At 56.5% G+C, this 5,000-nt stretch overlaps 3 non-coding genes across 3 annotated transcripts in view; all 3 read left to right on the forward strand.

The window, feature by feature from the left end:
• The first annotated feature begins 1,847 nt into the window (after nt 1-1,847).
• LOC144423638 (small subunit ribosomal RNA) lies at nt 1,848-3,657 on the forward strand. Its single transcript, XR_013476103.1, has one exon. It is a non-coding gene; the product is annotated as a small subunit ribosomal RNA (ribosomal RNA).
• A 298-nt stretch (nt 3,658-3,955) lies between these two features.
• On the forward strand, nt 3,956-4,109 carry LOC144423389 (5.8S ribosomal RNA). The gene has a single exon (XR_013475883.1). It is a non-coding gene; the product is annotated as a 5.8S ribosomal RNA (ribosomal RNA).
• A 288-nt stretch (nt 4,110-4,397) lies between these two features.
• Nucleotides 4,398-5,000, forward strand: part of LOC144423802 (large subunit ribosomal RNA) — a 3,623-nt gene continuing 3,020 nt past the window's right edge. The window contains exon 1 of the ribosomal RNA XR_013476175.1: nt 4,398-5,000. This exon is cut by the window's right edge and continues 3,020 nt beyond it. This is a non-coding gene — a ribosomal RNA (large subunit ribosomal RNA).

A 5,000-nucleotide genomic window follows, 5' to 3' on the forward strand; every position in this document is an offset into this window, starting at 1 on the left:
ACAGTAATTTCGAATGAGCCAAGAAAGAGCGGTGCGGGGCCGGTCGGAGCGCACCCTTTTCTCGGTGGCTGGCGGGCGAGAGAGTGCTGCGTCGCCGGCATCGGCGTCGAAAGAAGCCGAGCCGAAAAAAGTTAAAGTACAAACGTGCAAGCATACTAACCTAACCCTAGGTAAGGCATGTCAGAGCGAAAGACAGTAAACTCGAATGAGCCAAGAAAGAGCGGTGCGGGGCCGGTCGGAGCGCACCCTTTTCTCGGTGGCTGGCGGGCGAGAGAGTGCTGCGTCGCCGGCATCGGCGTCGAAAGAAGCCGAGCCAAAAAAAGTTAAAGTACAAACGTGCAAGCATACTAACCTAACCCTAGGTAAGGCATGTCAGAGCGAAAGACAGTAAACTCGAATGAGCCAAGAAAGAGCGGTGCGGGGCCGGTCGGAGCGCACCCTTTTCTCGGTGGCTGGCGGGCGAGAGAGTGCTGCGTCGCCGGCATCGACGTCGAAAGAAGCCGAGCCGAAAAAAGTTAAAGTACAAACGTGCAAGCATACTAACCTAGCCCTAGGTAAGGCATGTCAGAGCGAAAGACAGTAATTTCGAATGAGCCAAGAAAGAGCGGTGCGGGGCCGGTCGGAGCGCACCCTTTTCTCGGTGGCTGGCGGGCGAGAGAGTGCTGCGTCGCCGGCATCGGCGTCGAAAGAAGCCGAGCCGAAAAAAGTTAAAGTACAAACGTGCAAGCATACTAACCTAACCCTAGGTAAGGCATGTCAGGGCGAAAGACAGTAAACTCGAATGAGCCAAGAAAGAGCGGTGCGGGGCCGGTCGGAGCGCACCCTTTTCTCGGTGGCTGGCGGGCGAGAGAGTGCTGCGTCGCCGGCATCGGCGTCGAAAGAAGCCGAGCCGAAAAAAGTTAAAGTACAAACGTGCAAGCATACTAACCTAACCCTAGGTAAGGCATGTCAGAGCGAAAGACAGTAATTTCGAATGAGCCAAGAAAGAGCGGTGCGGGGCCGGTCGGAGCGCACCCTTTTCTCGGTGGCTGGCGGGCGAGAGAGTGCTGCGTCGCCGGCATCGGCGTCGAAAGAAGCCGAGCCAAAAAAAGTTAAAGTACAAACGTGCAAGCATACTAACCTAACCCTAGGTAAGGCATGTCAGAGCGAAAGACAGTAAACTCGAATGAGCCATGAAAGAGCGGTGCGGGGCCGGTCGGAGCGCACCCTTTTCTCGGTGGCTGGCGGGCGAGAGAGTGCTGCGTCGCCGGCATCGGCGTCGAAAGAAGCCGAGCCGAAAAAAGTTAAAGTACAAACGTGCAAGCATACTAACCTAACCCTAGGTAAGGCATGTCAGAGCGAAAGACAGTAATTTCGAATGAGCCAAGAAAGAGCGGTGCGGGGCCGGTCGGAGCGCACCCTTTTCTCGGTGGCTGGCGGGCGAGAGAGTGCTGCGTCGCCGGCATCGGCGTCGAAAGAAGCCGAGCCGAAAAAAGTTAAAGTACAAACGCGATGCTAATGAGCGAGCCGTTGTCTCGACTAATATGTAGGGGGCGTTCGATCGAGCGTCTGGCTTGAGCGCTTGTCGGTCTAGCAGAACGGTCGCATTGTTATGCCCGGGTTTTAGGCACCGCTGCAGGCGGCCGGCAGAGCTCTTGTTTGTGCGAAACTGAATGGATCGAGCCCGAGAGAGGGCGAGCAAAGAAAAAACGCAAATCGCTCCGCCTGGCACTGCCGGCGAGAGCGTGGACGTCGCGGCCAGCGACTGTCGAAGCTGAGTACGGCCGCAGGCGATCGCCTCGGTCTTAAACGAATGCGACGAGCACGCGCCGGGCGGCCCAGCAAGGGCCGAGCGCAGCTGTCGCAGCTATCTGGTTGATCCTGCCAGTAGTGATATGCTTGTCTCAAAGATTAAGCCATGCAGGTGCAAGTACGAGTTCTCGTAAAGCGAAACTGCGAATGGCTCATTAAATCAGTCTTGGTTTATTTGGTCTCGTAAGCGAAGTGGATAACTGTGGTAATTCTAGAGCTAATACATGCATTAAGCGCCGACTTCGGGAGGCGCGCTTTTATCAGATCAAAACCGACCGGGTTCGTCCTGTGACGTTTGATGACTCTGGATAACCACGCGGATCGTACGGTCTCTGCACCGACGACGTATCATTCAAGTGTCTGCCCTATCAACTGTCGAAGGTACGCTACGTGCCTACCTTTGTGATAACGGGTAACGGGGAATCAGGGTTCGATTCCGGAGAGGGAGCCTGAGAAACGGCTACCACATCCAAGGAAGGCAGCAGGCGCGCAAATTACCCATTCCCGACACGGGGAGGTAGTGACGAAAAATAACAATACAGGACTCTAACGAGGCCCTGTAATTGGAATGAGTACATCCTAAAACTCTTAACGAGTATCCATTGGAGGGCAAGTCTGGTGCCAGCAGCCGCGGTAATTCCAGCTCCAACAGTGTATGCTAAAGTTGTTGCGGTTGAAAAGCTCGTAGTTGGATTTTGGGCGAGCGCCGCCGGTCCGTCGCAAGGCGTGTCACTGGTTGCGTTCGCCTCACCTTCGGTTCTCCGTCGGTGCTCTTGACTGAGTGTCGGCGGTGGCCGATAAGTTTACTTTGAAAAAATGAGAGTGTTCAAAGCAGGCTGTTCGCCTGCATAGTGTTGCATGGAATAATGGAATAGGACCTCGGTTCTATTTTGTTGGTTTTCGGAGCACGAGGTAATGATTAAGAGGGACAGACGGGGGCGTCCGTACTCTGCCGTTAGAGGTGAAATTCTTGGATCGGCGGAAGACGAACTACTGCGAAAGCATTCGCCAAGAATGTTTTCTTTAATCAAGAGCGAAAGTCAGAGGTTCGAAGACGATCAGATACCGTCCTAGTTCTGACTATAAACGATGCCAACTAGCGATCGGGAGGCGTTACCATGACGACCTTTCCGGCAGCTTCCGGGAAACCAAAGTCTTTGGGTTCCTGGGGAAGTATGGTTGCAAAGCTGAAACTTAAAGGAATTGACGGAAGGGCACCACCAGGAGTGGAGCCTGCGGCTTAATTTGACTCAACACGGGGAAACTCACCCGGCCCGGACACAGGTAGGATTGACAGATTGAGAGCTCTTTCTTGATTCTGTGGGTGGTGGTGCATGGCCGTTCTTAGTTGGTGGAGCGATTTGTCTGGTTAATTCCGATAACGAACGAGACTCTGGCATGCTAAATAGTTACGCGACCTTCTCGGTCGGCGTCTAACTTCTTAGAGGGACTAGTGGCGTTTAGCCACACGAGATTGAGCAATAACAGGTCTGTGATGCCCTTAGATGTCCGGGGCCGCACGCGCGCTACACTGAGTGAAGCAGCGAGTGTATAACCTAGGCCGAAAGGTCCGGGTAACCCGTTGAACCTCATTCGTGATTGGGATAGGGACTTGCAATTGTTTCCCTTGAACGAGGAATTCCCAGTAAGCGCAAGTCATCAACTTGCGTTGATTACGTCCCTGCCCTTTGTACACACCGCCCGTCGCTACTACCGATTGAATGGTTTAGTGAGATCCTTGGATCGGCCCCGTCGCGGCTGGCAACGGCCGCGTCGGCGTGTCGAGAAGACGATCAAACTTGATCATTTAGAGGAAGTAAAAGTCGTAACAAGGTTTCCGTAGGTGAACCTGCGGAAGGATCATTACCGAAAGTGGTGGTAGGCCCCGGCCGACCGCGCACTTAATTGTCTTTGGGTGCCGCCGAGAGGGCGGCCGTCAATCGGGGTTCCGCCCCGTGCGACACGCGTAACACGTTGGCATAGCAAGGCAGCCGAGTGCGATGGTGGCTTCTGGGCACCGCGCTCGATGTGCCGCCGGCCCAGCCCGGCGGTCGCTCGGCGCCGTTTGTTGGTGTTTTTGTGCAGTTGTTGTCGGTGGTGGTTTTGTGGTCGATCCCACAGTGTGACGTCCGCGCGCTTCGGCGCCGGGCGAAACGTCGAGGACGACTCTTAACGGTGGATCACTCGGCTCGCGAGTCGATGAAGGACGCAGCCAAGTGCGAGAAGTAATGTGAATTGCAGAACACATTGAACGTCGACCTTCTGAACGCGAATTGCGGTCTCGGGTCAATCCCGGGACCGCGTCTGCCTCAGGGTCGCGTTCGTCCTCACCCGAGGGCCGTCGCCTGGCCTCTGCGAAGACGGCCGGGCGTCGCCCCAAGTTGAAGCGGTCGCCGAGCTTTCTCGGCGCGACCGCGTGTCCCGTACACCGCCGGCCCCTCGACGTGTTCAACTACGTTCGAGGGGCGGGTCCAGGTCGGTCGGTCCGGTCACGAGATCAAGACCGACCGTGGGCCAAGGCGGCGACGGTACGCGCTCGGTCGGCGCCGGCGGCGACGACTTGCGATGCCAGCGGGCCGTGTAAGAAGCGGCCCGCTTGACACATACGACCTGAGTTCAGGCGAGAGCACCCGCTGAATTTAAGCATATTATTAAGCGGAGGAAAAGAAACCAACAGGGATTCCCTGAGTAACGGCGAGTGAACCGGGAAGAGTCCAGCGTCGAATCTGCGCGCTTTTCGAGCGCGCCGAGTTGTGACGTACGGAAGTCCCAGTGCGGCTAACGGCGAGCGCCGGTGTCCTTCTGATCGAGGCCTCGTCCCACGGCGGGTGTTAGGCCCATAGGGGCGCTTGCCTTGGCCGCTTCGGGTCTTCTCGGAGTCGGGTTGTTTGGGAATGCAGCCCAAAGCGGGTGGTAAACTCCACCTAAGACTAAATACGGTCGCGAGACCGATAGCGGACAAGTACCGTGAGGGAAAGTTGAAAAGCACTTTGAAGAGAGAGTTCAAGAGTACGTGAAACCGTTGAGAGGCAAACGGGAGGGCCCGTCAGGTCGCCGGCTCGCTTTCAGTTGGGTGCGGGGGCGCGCCGTCTCGGTTCGCGGACGCTTAAGGCGCCGCTGCCGAGTCGGCTCGCGCACCGTCTCAGCGCACTAGCGACCGGCGCGGGTCACGACCGGTTTGCCGTCGGTCTAAGTCCCCGCGCGAAGGT

The sequence above is a fragment of the Styela clava genome, chromosome 5, assembly GCF_964204865.1.
Source record: "Styela clava chromosome 5, kaStyClav1.hap1.2, whole genome shotgun sequence".
Classification (NCBI taxonomy): Eukaryota; Metazoa; Chordata; class Ascidiacea; order Stolidobranchia; family Styelidae; genus Styela; species Styela clava.